This window comes from Prionailurus viverrinus, chromosome D3 (genome assembly GCF_022837055.1).
Source record: "Prionailurus viverrinus isolate Anna chromosome D3, UM_Priviv_1.0, whole genome shotgun sequence".
Classification (NCBI taxonomy): Eukaryota; Metazoa; Chordata; class Mammalia; order Carnivora; family Felidae; genus Prionailurus; species Prionailurus viverrinus.
The window spans coordinates 75,181,358-75,202,140 of record NC_062572.1 but is presented as its reverse complement, the minus strand read 5'-3'; the positions used below and the strand labels follow the sequence as shown (position 1 = coordinate 75,202,140).

Here is a 20,783-nt window from a genome sequence, read left to right as displayed (position 1 = left end):
CGAAGTGAAAATTCAGTCTGGTTTTCCATCTCTACTTGGCTTATCACCAACAGTAATAAACCCTCTTGGATCTTTCATTCACTGAAAAAATTACTGGGAATATTTGCACCAGCCAGCCCTGTAGATATTTCAACTGCAGCCATCTGTCATGGTTTATGACTAAGTCAGTGTCTTTTTCTATAAGGTTATTTCTTGTGCAAAATATTGATATATATTAAACCTATATTTGTACCTGGGTTTTATTCATGAACTTGGCTTTGTTCTTGCAGTCACACCCTTGTTATTTCAGACCCAGCCCTGATTATTATGACACTGCAGCCATCGCCCAGCTTTCCTTCTAGTTCTGTGGCACTTGCACTTCCTGTCCTTCATTTGGACTGTGGCCCTAAACCTATTTGGATGGGCAATTTACATACAGATTCCAGCATATGAGGGATGGTTGCTCTAATAGTCACAGTTTTAAAAACTATTTTAATCTTGATTATCTGAAAAGGAAGAAACGTGGATAGCTCCAGTTTGGTCAACGTTTATAGACTTTGAAGAAACATTTCAAGGAAGACTTCATCATTTACAACATTTACATTTCAGAAGAACAGAAATAATAGAAATGGAAATAATAGACATGTCGTTACCGTACGGTATTTTAACATGTTGGAATCAAGTACACTGAGCTGAAGCTTAGGATGCGTCTGATTTCCAAATAAGCCATTTTTTTCTGCTTTTTTGCAAGGTAGTTTAACATTGGTCCCCTGGCTCTGCTGATATGTAGCAGGCACACCACTGTGGCTTCAATGTTCCTATTATTCTTCCTGGTCAGCAGGTGTCATGCTAGCTGTTCAATGTGTTCAGCATTATACCTAGTCCCTGGGGAACCAGGAGAGGACACAAGAGAGTGAGTATGACTACATCCCTGATGCTATTTTTAAAACTACTTCACGTGCAAGTCCTCTTATCAGAAGCACATTTTTAATATAAGGTAGCTTAGAGGCACGTGGGTGGCTCAGTCAGTTAATCGTCCTACTCTTAATTTTGACTCAGGTCATGATCTCATGGTTCCTTGAGTTCAAGTCCCGTGTCTTGATATTCTCTCTCTTTCCCTCTCTCTCTTCCTCTCCTCTGCTCACTCTCTCTCTCTCTCAAAAATAAATAAGTAAACTTAAAAAAAATTTAATTAAGGTAATTTAGCACTACTAAAACAAATTTCCTTAAAAAACTAAAATTATAGGTATACTATTACCACAAAGCTTTAATAAATATGAAATACAAAATATTTAAATATATTAAATACTAAATAGGAATATTAAAATATAAAATATTTAAACACTGTACATGGTGCTAATTTATTTTAGTGCCTTTCTGAACCTCAATCACCAGAAAAACCTGTAGCACAAATTCTGGGCAGATTAAGCTACTTGCTGACATAATCCCCAGGGACAAATGGTGTAAGTAAATCTGAGGGACAGTGATTGACTTTATAGAGGTTTACAGTTTCTGTTCATTAAAATATAATACAAAAGCATGAATTGAAGATACTTAACAACAAATATTTTTGCCTGAAACTAGCAAATCTAAGGTAAAATTGTTGCAGCAAACCTCCCAGACTAAGAATATATTTTAAATAGGCATTTTTCTCTTAAAAGCAAAAGATAAAACCTAACAGCGATAAATATCTTAAACTAAAAAAAAAAAAAAATCTTAAACTATATTGTGATCAGTGGTTGGATTTCGGCTTGGACCCATACCATAGGAAAAAGAATTTCTACCTATCCTATTTCTATGTTCCCAATGGTTATTTTCTTTGTCTTTATTGGTATTATCATCTAAGCTTAGATGGATTTGGACTGTCCTCATAAATCACATTATACCTAAAAATTAGTTGAAAGTAGCTATCTAAATTTCCATTCAAACATAAAGTTTTATAGACCTATTTTTCTGAAAAATAGTTCAAAAACTCATGTCATTAAGAAGAGACTGGAAACGAATTCAGTGCACTTGATAAAGTGTTCTAGTAGCTCTGCCAAAAAAAAAAAAAATCCCATAAAATCCTTCTAAAAATTCCTGTAGTTATCTGACCTAGGTTTTTCTTATGGCGGAATAAATAGAAGACTGCTGGCATAATCCTTTCTACGACAAGTGGGTCAACAACTTCCATGTCAGTTTTCTAAATTTCACTGACTTGAAATTATTATTTGGAGATAAGCCAAGTACGGATAGAACACCAGGTCCAAATTTTCCCACGATGAACTAATTAGTTTACTTTAAGGCTATTTCTTATATAGCTGCCTTTTGCTACCAGGCATCTGACCTATCTTGTTGCTTGACCACATTTCCAAATGTGTTAATGTGGCAAATAAGGGACGCTGTTTTGCTTCCTATAATCAATAGGTGTATTTTTATCTCTAAGGAAAGTCAAACTGTTATCTTTGTGGTTCCTGTGAATTGTTTAAATCTTCAATTCTGAACCATTTTATTTTATGTAATAAGTCTGTTTTTCTAGACTGACAGGTTAGAAATTGGACTGAATAGTATACTGGCATCTATTTCTGTGGATAACAACTCAGAGGGCAGTAATGGTTTTAACGGTCACTCTAAAATTACCAAGATGCAATCAACCAAGAGATCTTTGGTATTATGTATCTAAAACGTTGGCCATTTAGTTTGCAGTTGTGGGCCTGGACCCGTTTAGAGATTGTACAGCCGTTCACAAGCCTATCTCTTACACTAGCAGCTGGCTAAGTTTGGCTCATAAAAATGCTATCATTCCTGACAGAAAAATGCTTAGGCTGGTTAATCAATTACAATGACTTTAGTCTGCAGACTAACCACGGTGTCTGCCAGCTTACCACCTGAGTCTACTTACATATATTTGTAATGTTTACCCATGAGACAGGAAACCAAGAACTTACTGTCAAGAATACACAATCGGAGTGTGCAGTCAGTTCAGCATCCGACTCCTAAGCATCTTGGCTCAGGTCATATTCTCAGCTCAGATCGTGATCTCACAGTCAGTCAGTTCAAGCCCTGCATCAGGCTCTGCGATGATGGTGCAGAGCCTGATTGGGATTCTGTCTCTCCTTCTCTCTGTCCTCCCCAACTTGTGCTCTCTCTTTCTCTCAAAAATAAATAAATAAACAAATTTTTAAAGAATACACACTCAAGTGTTATGGTCAGCAATGGTGAGCAGGCTTCAAACTCTATGAAAAGAGTTCCCTTCCTGAGGATTGACTTAGGAGACTCTGTAGAAGGACACCAATGACCATTTCTACAAAAGGACGTTGACTATGTTTTCAGAACTGCCGATCTGAACACTTATCTAACCCAGGGTCTGCCCTTAATAATGGAAGATTCTAGGGGCACTTGGGTGGCTCAGTTGGTTAAGTGTCCAACTTCAGCTCAGGTCATGATATTACGGTTCGTGAGTTCGAGCCCCACATCAGGCTCTGTGCTGACAGCTCAGAGCCTGGAGGCTGCTTTAAATTCTGTGTCTCCCTCTCTCTCTGCCTCTCTCTCTTTCTCCCTTAAAAATACATAAACATTTAAAAAAATGGTAGCTGCTCCAGGATTTCTAGGCCATAGCATCACCATCCACTTGGGCCACATTAGTTTTTATTTATAAAGTTCTTTTTTGCCCCAAATCATTCTCCTACAATACTATTCTTAAGCCTGCAACTTCTAACATTAGGTTTGCCTTTGGATTTTTGCTACATAAAGTAAATATGCTCACTGGGCAGAGTAATTCATTAGCTGTTTTCGGTCATACCTACATTAACAAAAATTCATTCATCAGAAAGACTGGTCAACAAGCCATTAATTTCCCATCTTGGAAGCAACAAACTATCAAAACAGAGAAAAATGGACTCTGAGATAAAGTTCTGACAAGGAATAATTTTCCCTTGACTTGTACTAAAAAGAAAGTTCTTTGCTCCACTTTCAATGAGTGTCAAAGCAAAAAAGACTCAAGCAGACAATTTTACCTCTATGACAAAATAGACTATGTAATAAAATTTTTTGTCCAGATAGGAGTTTAGGGGCCATAGGGAAAACCTGGCTTTATAAAAAGCTTCCTTATTTCCAATTATATAGGAGAAGCTGAGAATATATCATTTCTCTAAAATGTCTGCAAAAAAGAATCTTTCATTTCTTTCTTAATAAAGCTTCAGGACAAAAGCAACTATTCTTAAGAATGTTATGGATTTACCTTAGACACCTTGCTATAGTGTAAATGTACTTCTGGCAACTCAACACTGGAATGATTATGATAAAAATATTTACTCTCCTTTTTAGTTCTAGCCCCAATTCATTTCAGATACAGTTAAACAGGGTAATTTTAAAGTAACAGGAATAAAGTGGTATTTGCCGCTTAAAAAAAAAAAAGATATGGAAGCAACCTCATGTTCATCATAGATGAATGACTAAAGAAGATGAACTGTGTATATATAACAAAATATTACCCCATCATTAAAAAGGATGAAATCTTGCCATTTGAGACAACATGAATGGGCCTGGAGGGTACAATACTAAGTAAAAGAAAGAAGTCAGTCAGAGAAAGACAAATACCATATAATTTCACTCAGATGTGGAATTTAAGAAAAAAAAAAAAACTAATGAACAAAGAAAAAGAAGAGACAAAGAAAACAGATTCTTTTTTTTTTATTTTTTTTTTTAATTTTTTTTTTCAACGTTTATTTATTTTTGGGACAGAGAGAGACAGAGCATGAACGGGGGAGGGGCAGAGAGAGAGGGAGACACAGAATCGGAAACAGGCTCCAGGCTCTGAGCCATCAGCCCAGAGCCCGACGCGGGGGCTCGAACTCACAGACTGCGAGATCATGACCTGGCTGAAGTCGGACGCTTAACCGACTGCACCACCCAGGCGCCCCGAAAACAGATTCTTAAATACGGAGACCGACTAAACTGACAGTTGCTGAGCGGAGGCGGGTGGGGGGGAATGGGTGAAATAGATAAAGGGGATAAAGAATATACTTACCTTGATGAGCTCTGAGTAATGTATAGAACTGTGGGGTCATTATATGATACACCTGAAACTAACAGAACACTGTATATTAAATATATTTGAATAAAAATAAAATTAAAATTGAAAAAAGGTATTATTCAAGAGCCAGTCTACTCTGTAGACTTTTCTTCATGAGTGCTGGATTTGATATATGTTCTTAGCATCTGGGAGCACGAGAGAGTACATCAGGCCAGGAGAAAAACCCTTAATAGATAAAAAAAAAATTCACTTCTGCCTTTATAATACCCTTTTCCATGGCACCCTGTGGTTTGGAGACCTCACTGTCACCCACATCGAGTTCAATTTTGTCTCTAAATCGTTCATTCCTTGGGCTAATTTTGGCAATTGTGTTAAAAGGAACCAGACTCATAAAGATTATGGCTAGGATGGGAGACATGTTCGTTTACTTTAACCTTCTTTTGTCTTTTTCATATCTTGGCATCTATACTGTCTAAATGCCTGAAATCTTCACAGGACATATGTAAAACAATTATCCCAAGCAGAAAGCAGTAGTAAGAAAAAAGTAGAATTTGCAAAACTGTGCCCATTAAAATGAAAATGATCAAGCTTTTGATATTCTTACACAGTGACCCAGATTTGAAAACTGGTGCATTCAATGAAGGCATTCCTTAGATGGTAATATTTCAAACTGAAAATGATGGTGGTTGTTGTCAGTCTTTAATCAAGGACTCATTATCAACGCAATTTTTCACCCTCGACGACGGTATCAGAGTTATAATTGATAGTGATCTGCAAAGTGATCTTCATTGTGAGTTACAGCTTTTACGAAAAACACATTTTTCCAGAACTTGGTGTCGGAAATGATTTATCTGTAACAAAGAACGCTTTACATACCTGAAATCCAGAAGGTATGGAGATAACACCTCAACTGGACAAGGGAGCATGAAGAATGCTGTCATACTGATTGCTTAATACTCAGAAATACTTGAAATGGAGAGAGGCAGTCATACGGTAGTACAAAGAATGTTTTTAAATGTAATAAAAATATTCCCAGACTTTTTCAAACAGTGAACCGGAAACCCTATTATCATGAGGTTGGAGATGGATGGGAAAAGGGAGGTAGGAGAGAAAGAATAACTCTCCCTAAAACTTGGTCAATCATTTGCCATGTATTTACATTTGACAATATTTTGCATACTGTTGCAAATTGCAAGAGTAATCCTAACTAGAGAATTATTCTTTTACAACATCAGGATGCATTTTATGTTTTGGTAGGTAGATCTCGAGATTAAATGTGTCATAAGTTCAGTCACAGCCGAGCTAAAAGAAAGCTACCGAAAAAAATGAAGAAATGGGAAACAATTTGTTTTAAAATTGCTATTGGCTGGCTATCAGTTATTACAGCATGATGTTAATGAGCCAAAATCAATAGATTCAATCCCTTTAGAGATCTGTTAAGTCTTCCATTCTCTCTACTAGAACACATTCCTAACGAGACAGGAGTCATTTTTCACAAGGTGGGGCCGGGAGAGAATACAGAACGGAATTACAGAAAAAGGAAGTGTTACTTGAAGCGATTGCCTGACAAAAAGGGATAATGATGCCATCTTCATAAACTAATAGCTAAAGGCAAATTTAATATATTCTTCTGGTTTAACAATGATAAAAATGATGATAAATATATATAATTAGATGAAATCTTACATTTCCCTTAAGTCTTTTCAGAACACACATACCTTTATTAGTCAAAGCTGATGAGTGCTTATGGAAACAGAAGAAAATCATGCGTCCTATGTTATAGCTACTACTTCTCCCTGAGGGACCAGGGCACCTGGTCCTGTGGATTAGCAACATTTTCCAGCCGCTGTCAGCAGCCTGACCTCTCCCAGGAGGTTCAGATTCTGGAAGCCATTTCCTTGAACATATCAAACTGAACGACCACAGCTACCCCAAGTGTAGTATGTCTTTCTCCCCCAACCTGCTTCATCTTTTTTATACTTAATTTCAGTTTGGGGGACCACTATTCATTCTTCTCTTACCTCAAAACCAGAATTGAGACTTTATAAAAATTTCTCTTCTCTCTCAATGTCTGGTCAGTGCGACTCTTGTTAATTACTTCTCTAACCTGACGTCTCTTCTCCAACCTTACAATTACTGAGCGAACTTCAGTCTTTATTTCCCACTTCTAACTGATCTCTCTACGGTTTTAACCCTCTTAAATTTACCTTCCTATTTATTATCACAATATTGCATTGAAACCACTAGCTTAAACCTTACCTGGCTACACTAAACTTGTCGTTCATGAATCTCTCTAACATACTAGATTCTAAGTCCTTCAAGAATAGGAATTATCTTATTCATCTTTTACAACCAAAATACCAAATATGCTGCTGACACATAATAGCTACTTTGTGACTTCTTTCAATAAAAAAATTCAGATATATAAAAATTATGCCAGAGATTAAATTGTTATTATCAGTTTTAACATGGTGAGCAGATCTTTTATTGAAACAAATACCACTGTCAACTTTGACTTAACTAATGGCATTTTCTCCAAAGTTTATGCTATCCAGGTACAGAACGTCAATAAGTCTTCGTGTTCTCATTTCCATCTTCTGGATCAAGTTATCATGCACAATAACATGTTTACTCTAAAATAATAACAGTAATAATAAAATAAAAAATAAAAAAGACTAATTAGAAAGGAGTTCTCAACTATTTCTTTAATCCTTCTATTCCAATTTCTACACTTTTAAAAAACATAGTTCCTGAAAAATAAGACAGATAAAAATGCTTCTGCTCGTTATAAAATATTATGATGCAAACATGGCTTCTTGCTTTAAGGATATAGTCAATATTTATGAATTCAAATTGTTTCTTTTCTCTTTTGTATTAGTTCTCCATCCTTAAGATGCCAAGACTATCCTTGTGTGTGGATATTTACTATACTGATTTTAAGAATCAACATTCTTAAATGTTGATACAACTTTAGACTGATTACAGCAGACTTCAAGGTTTTAGTCACTAAAATCATCCTAATTCAACACTTTCCAAGAACTGATAGGAAACTAGCTTCTGGTTTCCTGGGCCTCATGCATGTGTTTATTTTAAATGTCAAAGTGTACTTTGAAAGAGTGAAAAACCATAAGGAGTGAGAACCATGAAGACCACACTTGGTTAGAAACACTGCTGCGAATTAGAAAGGAGAACATTATGATTCAAGGAAATTCATCTTTGCACCAACTCAGTTATTATCATATAGTTGTTTTACAGGAAAAAAACACAACACAGAATTCAAAGAATTCCTCCCAGTTTGCACAGGAAACAGATGCACACCAGGCCCTCTCCAAGTCTTGAGAGGAGACCAAGTCCAGGGGTTGGTATAGTTTTCCCCATCAGAGGACAACACACAGGTCCTTATCCTCCATTTTTCATCTCACCCTCACTTTTATCTAGGGATGCTCTCATCCCCCAGAAAAAGGTATTAGATATGGGGCGCCTGGGTGGTTCAGTTGGTTAAGCGTCCGACTCTTAGCTTCATCTCAGGTCATGATATCATGGTTCATGGGTTTGAGCACTGCATAGGGCTCCCTCTCTCTCAAAATAATAAATAAACTAGAAAAAGGGATTAAATAAAGGATAAGATACAAGGGGTAATAAATGTCATTTGGCTCAACTTCCCAGTATAGGCCATCTCTGCAACAAATAATTCTTAAAGTGGCACATTCTCTGGTCTTCTTTGGTTTTATCCAGTCTCTGCAATGACTTCCCAAGTGGTCTCTCCAGCCTCACCTTGTGCCCCTCTCCACCCCCTGCCTTCCATTTAAACCCTCTATCAGCTTACTGAATGCACCAAACTCTTACCCAGGTCAAGAACTCAGCAGGTGCTTTTGCTCTATCTGGATTGTTCTCTCTTAACTGTCCATCTGACTGGCATCCAGACATCCTTCAGTTTCAACTGAAACACAATTTCTTCAAACCAGTTTTCTTGACCAATCCCAGCATTATTCTCTCCCATTTAAAGAAGTTACTTGTGATCACAATAACTTCTCGACACCCTTTGACTTTAACTCTCTTTTGGTGTTGTCAATTCCTTCCCATTTTGGAACACTATTTTCTTTTATGTAGAAAGAAGAGGGAAGCACAATAGAAACTGAGTGATTCTACTTTCACTCACATCCACTAACTTCCTTATTCACTGCTTTGCTCTAAATTACGCTAGAATCTTTGGCTCTCCTCAGCGTTTTCCCAGGCTTCAGCCCACTCTGTTTTTATTCTTCTTCTTACTATGTTTACAGCTCATGCAACACCTTTGTGAGCATTTCTAATTATATGTTCCTTTGTTCATCTGTTCTATGAGCCAGTTTTCAAAATTGATTTGGCTAGAGACTCATAAGTTTCCCTAGTGGTCTCTCTTTAGGGATTAAGTGAAATGCTCTTTCCAGCATTTGTTAAAGTTAGTTTATACGAATGTCTTATTTTTAAGAACTCTGTCTTTTGTCAAAGTTACCAGTGATTCCAAATTGCCACAGGCAATTATCACTCTCTGCTCCTCATCACAACCTGCATTTTAGCAACATCTGACACAAGTGACCATTCCCTTTTTTTGGAAACACTTCCTGGTTTGGGTTCCATGATGATACTCTTTTCTGGGGGAGGAGGGAGTTTGTTACTGGCTCCTTCAAGATCCCTCAGTGTGAGAATGAGCCAGAGCACAGCCCTTAGGTGATATGCTCAAGACCAGGGCTCTAACCAGCATCCAAAGATTCTTTGTTGCCAAATGTCTATGTTCAGCTGTGACTTCCTCCAAGTGCTCCAAATTCTATGTCCAAAAGCCCAATCTGACATTGCCACATGGGTGCCTCAAACATACCTCAAAAGGCTAAAAAGGAATTCTGCATTTCCCTTCGGGTTTTGTTATTTCACTTAGTATTATCCACCTTAGGAAACATCCTCACCATCTCTCCAGTGTCTGGTGATCATTTTGGTCCTTCCTTTTCTTCATCCCATCCCTTATCCAATTTGTCAGCAAGGCCTGTTAGCTCTGCGTTCAAACAGTTCCTGAATCTATTTCTCTCCAGGACCACTGTTCCAACTCTGATCTATGCCACTGTCATCTGCTGGAATAGCCTCCTGGCTGGTCTCTCTTCTCCTCTGCTGGCCCTACAGTGTCTTCTCTTCAAGGAGGCCAGGGCGATCTTTTAGAAAGATGGCCTCCTGTGAGGTGCTTCCTTTGAATCGTACAGCATTCTCCTACCCCTCCAGGTCATTCTCATTATTTGATACTAAAATTTTTTAAACAGTACTGAAAGTTGTATAATTGATAATTTGTATATTGACTTACATGTCTGTCTCTCTAAGCAAGAATGTAATTTCCATGATATTAACCTCTATTATCCACCGACTTAGAAGAATATACTAAGGCTCAGAGTATGCTAAGTATCTGTTGAATGCATTTTCAATAGACAATGTCTAAATCATGGTGTCTTCTCACCTCATCCAGAATACAAATCAAAACTTAACATGTCTCTTAGGACTCTCAAAGCCCTCTGTGACCTGGCCCTGTGATCGCCGCTCCCCCATCTCTTGCTACCCGCCCCCCTCCTCCAGGTGTGCAGGCTTCTTTGGTTCCTGGAAGATGCCACACAAACCCCTGCTAGTTATCCTTTCTGTCTGGAGAACTCTTCCTGCTCACAACCACATGGCTCACCTGCTGACTGCCTTCAGGCCAATATTCAAAGATCATCTTCTCAGGAAGGCTGTCCCTGGGCATCTGATCTAAAGTTTCGACGCTCACTGGGCCATGCCACTGACACTTTCTGCATGCCTCCTCTGCTTTATATATTTTCTCCTAGCACTTATCTCTAATAGATTATCTCCTAGCACTATCTCTAATAGCACTTATCTCTAATAGAGTCAACATAGTATTCGATATAATATACTATATCTTATATTACAGGTGTGTATCGTGTTTACTCTCTATTTCCCCAGTGAAAGGCAAGCTCTGTGGGGCCAAAGATGCTTTTGTCTGCTTTGTCCAACCCCGTCCACACAGAGCCCAGACTAGTGCTAGACATCAAGAAATATGTGTTGAATAAATGAATAAGAAACTTCCATCCCTTTTCTTAAAACACTGAGCAGTTTTTTTAGTTAGAAAAGACAACTAATTAAAGATTTGCTTGATTATGTGTTAAACAGAGCTTTAATCTCATTATTGGTAACCTAGACAAGTTTCCTTCATTCTATGAGAGAAGGTTAATATTTGGAGAACATGAATAATGATTGTGTGAAACAAATTAAGTAATACTCTCAACTCCATTTATGAGTTTTACAATAGGCTTTTATTATGCTTAGTAATGTGGCTACTTCCTACTACCATATAATGAACTTCATCTCTAGCTACACCTAATAATGAGTAAAAAATCATTCTTCTTTAGGGGCGCCTGAGTGGCTCAGTCAGGTAAGCATCGGACATCAGCTCAGGTCATGATCTCATGGTTTTTGGGTTTGAGCCCCGCATCCGGCTCTGTGCCCACAGCTCAGAGCCTGGAGCCTGCTTTAGATTCTGTGTCTCCCTCTCCCTCTGCCCCTCCCCTGCTTGCGTTCTGTCTCTCTCTCTCTCAAAAATAAATAAACATTAATTTTTTTTTTTAAAAAAAAGCATTCTCCTTTAGCCACGAACTCTACAAAGTGACATTCTCTTCATGGGAAACACCTGGTTTGTCCTGTCTACTGTAATCGTTTTCCTTCATCTCGATATTACAATTACTTGCTTAACAGCTGAATAATTGGTTAACCGACCCTGATGAATCAACTCAAGAAGCTGGATTGATTGTGAGCTGAGCTTTATGTGAAAAGTTGGTCTATGTTTCATTCTATACTACTAATTTGAAAGACCAAAAACCTAACATGAAACTTCCCAGAGTCAGGAGGGTGGGAAAAGAGCAGATTTCTGCTCTAAACCACCTGGAGTTTGGCATAAATTCCACTTTTCCAGAAAAAAAAAAAAAACAGTTAAATAAATGAAAAGCAATTCAGAAACCAGCAGATCATGTTAGAATAAAGCCCGTGCGCCAAGGAGCTGAGACCAATTTACGAGGGTTACCTTCCCTATCAGGTCAAATATGCCTATTCCAGAAATGGTCGGTGAGAGTTGTCATTTGCTTACATTTGACAGATTCCCTTTATCCCTTCTTGGCAACTATCAGAACAGGCTCATCCAGTTTCATCTGAAATGTTTTGTCTTCCTTTCGAAAGTACTGATGGTAACATTTTATGGCAGGCCATAGTCAGTTCTTAAGCAGAAAAGTCTTATTAATATTAAGCTACCTGTCAAGATCACTCTTTTTTGGTCATCCATAAGAATCTCCTCTTGCCGTAAAGAAGGGCTGATCCCATCCGGGTAGAGGATTGTGCTGAGAAACTATGAAAAATAACTATTTAGGCGGAACGGCACAAGCCAAGCATGACTCTCACTTCATACTACAATGTAGACTTTATAATAACTTGAGAATTCACCAGGCTATAATGCTGAAGTCCATCTTTTCTGTTAACTTCTCAAATTCAGCACTATACAGCCATGCATATAAATATATCTACTTATTTATAATATCACTGAATATGCACGACTGTAACTATTAAGAACGGCACACATTTAAAAAAATAGAACTAAATAAAAATTCATAGCTACTGTTACCTTAGATAATAATTTTGTTGCTAATGACCTTGGAACGACATTTATTAATTTGGGCTTAATTTAATAATGTATCATTTAAATCACCTGGAACCTTATACTCTTAATTTTAGCTCTTGAAATAAAAAGCCAGTAAACATGTTCCAGGTGTGGTGACTTTAACCAAACACAGCTTTTCCCCAGGAATGCAGCCTCCAGCTTTCGCTAGTCACCTGCTCCAACAGCTTTCGAACGATCAAATAATGTTGTGTTGGGTGGGAAACTCTTGGAAGCCAAGGTCCTGTGACCACTTGAACAAGCACACACGCCCTAGTAGCTGCCACGCTTGGATCAGGTTTGGAAATAAGTGAGCCAAAACCTGGAAGACAGAAATTGCTTTTGATTTCTCTGCGGCCACCTACACCTGAGGAAGTGCAAGGAAATGTCCTATCACTTACCTGGCTTGCCTCACTAAATGACTTCCCCTTCAATGAAACTCTAAGCATATTATGGTTATGATTACGATTACGATTATGATTATGCTGGCTGGTTTCGAGCTACAAATGGAAAGAAAATGGCATTGCTGTGCCCGGGGTTTTTTTGCGGAGGGGATGCTGTTTGTTCACTCCTAGCCAGCTGTCGGATACGGGAACAGCCAGGGTCAGCCCGCTCGAGTGTCCCCGAGACCCCGGGTCCCCGCGGCGGCCGCAGACCCGCGCGCTGGCGCCCGGCCCCGGCGCGCGCAGGGCGCATACCCTGCAGGCTCGGCTCGCCCCTCTCGGGGCCTGCCGCCTCCCGTCCACGTCTCACTTCCTTTTCCCCGGCCCGCCGCCGCCGAGAACAGCCGGACTGGGTGGGATCGCATTCCTGCAAGAACAGCACGGCTCGCCCAACTCACCAGCCGGCGAAGTTTCCTCGCGAAGAGGGCCGGGTGTCGGGTTTCAGAAATCTCCTTGCCCTTCCCCAAGCCCGTGAGCCCCGGGGCTTGTCCACGCCAGCGGCCGCTCGGGATCCGCTCTACCGGGCGCCACTCATGGGGACGGCTCCCCGCTTTCCAGCCTGTGGCTCGGGATGGGTCCCCGGCCCCTGCCCGTCGGGACTGCCGGTGGCAGGACTGGTAGCACCACCCCTGGGTCGGCCGAGCCGCGGGGATCTGCAAGGTCTGGGCGAGAAGAAGGCGTGTCTCCCGGTCCTAACGCGGATGTGCCGGGAGCTCACCTAGGGCAGATCTTGCCGGTGACTCAAAGGCGCTGGGCTTCTGGATACGTTCCCCACACTGCCAGGCTGGAGGCCCTCGCAGCGAGCTCATTTTTATTCCTCTGCGTTCCCGTGTTTTCTCTGATAATCTCTCATTCAAAGCGCCCAGGGCACTGTGAGAACTGCTTCCAACGCATCGCATTTTCTCCTCCCGGGGGAAGTCTCATGAGCTGCGGGGAGAGCACGGAATTGCGGGTGGAGAACAGAGAAGGGCCCCGGGAAATAAAAGGGGACTTAATGAAATCAGTGTTTTAAAAGCTAGAACCTGTTCATGTGAAGGCATTAATCAGTACGCACCATCCTCCTAACGTCACTTCAGAGATCAGGAGGGTAGTAAATTATAGAGGTCATGTCTATGAGGTCAAAGGAAATCAAGAGCATACCCATTCACTGAACCAATATGGGTTAAGTACCTACTCTGTGGCAGACCCTGCTCTAGAGACTTCCAGCTCCTTCTGTCCACAACAAAGTTCCTGGCTGGCTCTCCTGAGGTCACATTTGAGGCAGACTCCGACATCCCTAGGTAACCCACTGGTGGTAAGAGGGAGAAACCAAGGTTGTATACATATCATAGCAGCTCAGTTAATCCTCTGTGAAGAAACCAAGGTTGTATACATATAATAGCACCTCAATTAGTCCTCTGTGAAGAAAATTTCAAAGTTCCGAACCATTGTTCGTAAACAATGAGATGCTATTTAAATTTTAATTGTTTGACCCAGTTCTGGCAGGGTGCTTTAAGGGACGGTGTGGGAGGCACAGCCATTACCAGCTGGGGAGCATCTTGCTGAGAAGTACTGTGGGTGGAGGTGAAGGAAGAGGCCAAACCAAAACCAAATGCAAGTCCAGACTCTTTTTATTTTTTTAATATTTATTTATTTTGAGAGAGCACAAGCAGGGGAGGGACAGAGAGAGGGAGAGAGGAGGAGAGAGAGAGAGAATCCCAAGCAGGCTCCACACTGTCAGCCCGGAACCCGATGCAGGGCACGAACTCAGAGAACCTGAGCCGAAACCAAGAGTCAGACACTTAACCGACTGAGCCACACAGGCGCCCCAGAGTCAGACTCTTGATCTGGGCTCAGGTCATGGCCTCACAGTTTGGTTGGTAAGATTGAGCCCCCATATTGAGCTCACTGATAGCTCAGAGGCTGCTTGGGATCCTCTCTTTTCCCTTCCTGTGCACACATGTGTATGTGGTCTCTGTCTCGCTCTCAAAATAAATAAACTGAAAAAAAAGAGAGAGAGAGGACAATGGGAGAAATTAGAGGGTCGCACAAGATTCTATCTATTCAATTAGGAAAACGTGGAAGTCCTATTTCCTGTGCCTCAATGTTCTTATCCTGAAAATGGGGATAATAAAATGCCTGACTAGTGTTATTGTGAGTAAATGAGATCATATCAGCAAAGCACATACAATAGTGTCTGGCAAGATAAATTTTATATACATGTTGTCCGTACGTGCTATTTTGTAGCACTCATTTACTCCATTCTCCCAAAGGCCTGATTAATAAAAATTATTCTGATCTACTAAGAGGAAGTATAGGAGGTTTGGGTTGTACATTTTCAAAATATGTATGCTGGGAATATTTATGGGAAATCTGTTTTCCATCCATCAGCAATCTGAGTATATAACAAGTATGTGTCCCTGGGCCTGGAGAGAGATAAAAGAAAGAACTTTACTCTGAATTTATTCCGTTGTATGCAGCATATTAATTTAAAGTGATTCTAAATAAATAAATAATTCTCTGTACTAATCAGTGAAAAATATGAATTCTTCACCCAGTTTATGTATTCACTTACATTAATCCTAATAGTTATTATTTCCCATATGGAGTTTATAAAAGCCTTGCCCAGAGATTATCTCATTTGACTTGCACAACACTGCTTTGTTGCTTTCACAACACAACATGTATTATTTTTATTTTTCCCATGTTAAAAAGGAAGAAAATGAGGGCTGAGAAAGTCCCAACAATGTGCCCAGAATCATGAAGATCCATAAAGGTAGGACTCAGGTTTGCTGGGGTGCCTGGGTGGCTCAGTCGGTTAAGTGTCCAACTTTGGTTCAGGTCATGATCTCCCGGTTCGTGAGTTCAAGCCCCACATCAGGCTGTCTGCGGACAGCATAGAGCCTCCTTCGGATCCTCTGTCCTTCTCTCTCTCTGCACCTCCCCCGCTCTCAAAAAATAAATAAACATTAAAAAAATAAGAAGAAGAAAGAACTCAGGTTTGCAGATCCCAAAGGCAGGGTTCACGGTGGTCACCACACAGTGCTGCCTCCCTAGTATTTCTAGAAAAAGTTCCTGCTGTGAGAAAGTCTAATAGACATTTATCCTCTGCTTTTCTTGTCACCCTTCCCCAGATAAGCGTGCCAGCTGCCTGATGGGTCCACTTTTGCAGGGACAGCCCTCCTGGAGTAGCTTGCCGCTTAAGTCCTGTCTTTGGGCTCTGAGGCTCAGAGGCATTAGTGTTAACGTAGTGATTCTACTCAGCCACTTGAGAGTGGTGGAACTTTTCCTTTCCTGTGGGAAGACAGGTTCCAAGGAGGAGACGGTGGTGGGAAAACAAAAGAAATGATTCTGGACCATCTCATGAAGGCCACTTTGACTAGAGGTAGAGCAGAATAAAAGACCGTGCAAAACCAGTGAAAACAAAGTGACAGCATTATGTGTCATAATCAAAAATAACTGCCGGGGTGGGTGGGTGGCTCAGTCGGTTAAGCATCTCACTTCAGCTCAGGTCATGATCTTGCAGTTAATGAACTCGAGCCCCATATCCAGCTCTGTGCTGTCAGTTCAGAGCCTGGAGCCTGCTTCAGATTCTGGGTCTCCCTCTCTCTCTGCCCCTTCATCTCTCCCTCTGTCTCAAAAATAAATAAACATTTAAAAAAAATAATTGCCTTCCTGTACCTTGAGTTTATGTACCACAAATTAAATAGACATAAATTGTCAATAGGTTTATCAATCAATAAATACAGCCCTAAGGCAAACAGATACATAATGTACATGTACATTTCTAGTTAGAAATGGCAGGGGTGCCTGGGTTGCTCATTCGGTTAAGCATCCAACTCTGGATTTCTGTTCAGGTCATGATGTCACAGGTCATGAATTCAAGCCCTGCATCGGGCTCTGTGCTGACAGTGCAGAGCCCGCTTGGGATCCCCTCTCTCTCTGCCCCTCCCCCTGCTTGCTCGCATGTGGTCTGTCTCTCTAAATAAATAAATAAACTAAAAAAAAATTTTTTTTTAATTACAAACGGAGGGCATCTGGATGGCTTAGTCAGTTAAGGGTCTGACTCTTGATTTCCATCCAGGTCCTGATCTACAGTTGTAAGATCGAGCCCCACATTGAGCTCCACATTGTGGAGCCTGCTTGGGATTATCTCACTCCCTCTACCGCACGTGCTCTCTCTCCTGCTCTCTAAAAAATAAAAAATAAAATTTTTTTAATGGCAAATTGATCACATGTGTTTCATCCCGTCTTCCCCAAACTCCTCTAACATGAGAATAAATGGATTTTTAAATGTTATGGAGTCATAAAGACAAATACAAGGGAGAGAAGACCTCAAAAGACAAAATAAACTGCAGTAGATGGTTGAAAGAACCTAAATCAGATGCAGACTCGTAACTGACCTGGAAGAGAAGAGTTTACACACTGCTTGCCTGGAGGAGAGATTATGGATAAGAAACAAGACAATTTTCTGTGCGTTAGCCTGGGCGACTCAGGCCTAAGAGGCAGAAATACCACCATAGAGGGAGGCCAGGTGGTAGGGTGAACACAGGGGTTTGCTTAGACGTCTGTATACCGAATGCTTGGACCCAAAGCTTCCTTCCCCACTGCCGTGCAATCAACCAACCATAAGTTCCTCCATCTGTTCAACCCAGCCTCCAGGAGATGAGAAGTTTGTTTTCTGGAGAAAGTAAACCAGAGTAATTTGTGGTTTATCAGATGAACACGTATTTTCACTCTGCTCCTATAGAAGATGAATTAAAAAGAAATTTACATGCAAGACAGGAAAAAACTCTCAAAATTGAAAATACACTCAAAAAGTTTTTGAATTTGACAGACAGGTTATAAGATTATGTTGAAAAATCTTCAGGAAAACAGAACAAAAAGCCTAGGGAAATAGAACAATTGGAGAAAGGGGAAATTTTTCTGACTAATGGGAATCCCAGAGAGTTCCAGAAAAGAGTTCTTTGTACCCAGAAAGAGTATTTGAAACATTGTTGATAAATGTGTGTGCAGTGGAGACTGGAAGTGTTCATCTGATTCCTTGTCCTCTTTTTGCTGAGCACCCAACTAGATTTCACTTCCTAGCCCTTTTCAGGGAGAGAGGCATGTAATTGAGTTCTAGCCAATGGTATGCGGGCAGCTGTGATGTATGCTACTTCTAGGCCATTCCCAGGATTGGCCTATGAGACCCTCCATGCCTTCCCTTTTTCCTTATTAGTATCCAGACACAACGCTCAGTAAAGAACTCTGCAGCCTTAGAAGACAGAGCCCTGAGGGGCGCCTGGGTGGCGCAGTCGGTTAAGCGTCCGACTTCAGCCAGGTCACGATCTCGTGGTCCGTGAGTTCGAGCCCCGCGTTGGGCTCTGGGCTGATGGCTCAGAGCCTGGAGCCTGTTTCCGATTCTGTGTCTCCCTCTCTTTCTGCCCCTCCCCCGTTCATGCTCTGTCTCTCTCTGTCCCAAAAATAAATAAACGTTGAAAAAAAAAAAAAAAGAAGACAGAGCCCTGAGATGTAAGGAAAGTATGGCTCTGAATGATCCATACTGTGCCATCCCTGATGGCACAGAAGCCCCAGCCAGCTACCACACACATTGGACGTGACAGGGGCGAGAAATACACTTACACCATATAAAGCCACTGAGATTTTTGGACTTATTTGCAACAACAGTTAGACTATTCTGACTGTTACTGTTTGAAAGACCATTCGTGAATAACTTAAAATAGATACAAAGTTTACAAAACAGATTGGAAAAAGAATATAACTAACTCCAGGGGGAGAAACGGCTCTGAGAGGAAAGATACATAATGATAATATACCACTTTGTCCCAACTTAGATATGATCAGAATCATGGGAACAGTGACAAGAGAGTAACCATGAACCACAATGTGAATAATAATTAACAATTAAATTTTGGGGTGCCTGGGTGGCTCAGTTGGTTAAACATCTGACTTCAGCTCAGGTCATGATCTCATGGTTCATTTGTGCCCCATATTGGGCTCTGCATTGAGTGTGGAGCCTGCTTGGGATTCCCTCTCCCCCCCCCACACCACCCTTTCCCCACTTGTTCTCTCTCTCTCAAAATAAATATAGAAACTTTAGAAAAGAAACGTTAAATCTTTCTTGAATTTCTTTGCCTGCCTTTTAACCAATTATCAGGTAATTTTCCAAGCATCCAAACTAACATTGATTGATGTAAATTCAGGTAAATAATGTCTTTTCTCCCAAAATATGTGTACAAAGTGGAGATAAGGAAAGGCGGTCTATGTACATGTGTAAGGCAATTAAATCCTCAACTATGATAATGGTCAATAAATAGTGTGCAAAATTGCTAAGGAAAGAAATAGAATAAGCAAACCATTTAGAAATATATAAGTACAATGAAAATTAATAAAAGTCAAATTTTTACTATGGGGATTGAGACCGGGACTTAGGAGGAGATCTGTGCTAGTTTATAAGGATTTTAACACCACTTTTTAGAAACTATGAGATGTATTACCTCAATAAAAATAAAATTAGTATTAAAGTAGTCTTAAAATATAGAGAGGGAAACAATATTTTAATAGAGAAAACATTACAATTTAGTGAAGTGTTTGTATATATTTTTGCACAATAACCCAGTAGTAGTGGAGAGAGTGAATTTGGGGTGCAGCCTGGTAATGGAGGTGAGAGGCCTGCTCACTTATTTATTCATTCAGCAAACATTTATTCCATAAGGTATGCCTGGTACTGTGCCAGGCAGGGGGGATAAAGTGGAGTCCACAAAAGAAAAAGATAAGGTGCTCTATGAGAAAATGGTTTTAAAGCTGTAAACACCAAACATATGTGGTTTCATCTCTCTTATCCTTGGTGACATGAGCCACTGATTTAACTTTCTGGGCAACAGACTGCCTCCCCATCCTTCCAAACACTCTTACAAATTGCCATGTTGTCTATCAACTTGAACCTCACACTGATGAGATCAGAGGTTTCCTAACTCACCCTTCTCCCGGCACGACAGGGAAGGCTTTGCCAAGGAGTCATGCACGGGTCTGCCTTCAACCTCCGCTGATGTTTTAGTTCGTTTAAGTCTGTCTAATCACAAATAAAAATCAACCCCTCCCCAGTTTGAGGAAATTCCGCAGCATGACTAAAAGTCACAAGACTGGACACCCAGGTCATGCCAGTTTTTCCAACTACTTTTAAACATGTAAGTTCGAGAAATATATATGCTTAAGTGACTTTCTACTCACAAAATACTCTAAACATGTAACACGTCAAGACCCATTTTAGGCATCAAAGTGGACTTGTTCACATAATTGTGCATAGAGCATCTGCTCTTTATGGTGTTTTCTTTTTTTATTTTTATTTTTTACATTTATTTACTTTTGAGAGACACAGAGAGACAGCGCAAGCAAGGGAGGGGCAGAGAGAGAAGGAGACACAGAATCAGAGGCAGGCTCCAGGCTCTGAGCCGTCAGCACAGAGCCCGATGCGGGGCTTAAACCCACGAGCCGTGAGCTCATGACCTGAGCCGAAGTCGGACGCCCAACCGACTGAGCCACCCAGGTGCCCCTCTTTATGGTGTGTTCTTAACCTCTGACTTCTAACTTCATTTTGCATCAATTTCTTAGAATGTGAAATGAACATACACTGGGACCTTATGTGGAAATTACT

General features: G+C 40.5%; 1 protein-coding gene across 3 annotated transcripts in view; it reads right to left on the bottom strand.

Annotated features, from left to right (window-relative positions):
• Nucleotides 1-13,849, bottom strand: part of RAB27B (RAB27B, member RAS oncogene family) — a 56,618-nt gene extending 42,769 nt beyond the window's left edge. For 2 of the 3 annotated variants that reach the window (XM_047828617.1, XM_047828619.1), the window contains exon 1: nt 13,546-13,849. The gene's annotated coding sequence lies outside the window, so the exon portion shown is untranslated. The remainder of the gene's footprint in view (nt 1-13,545) is intronic. The other variant, XM_047828618.1, reaches the window with a different exon arrangement.
• Nucleotides 13,850-20,783: the final 6,934 nt, after the last annotated feature.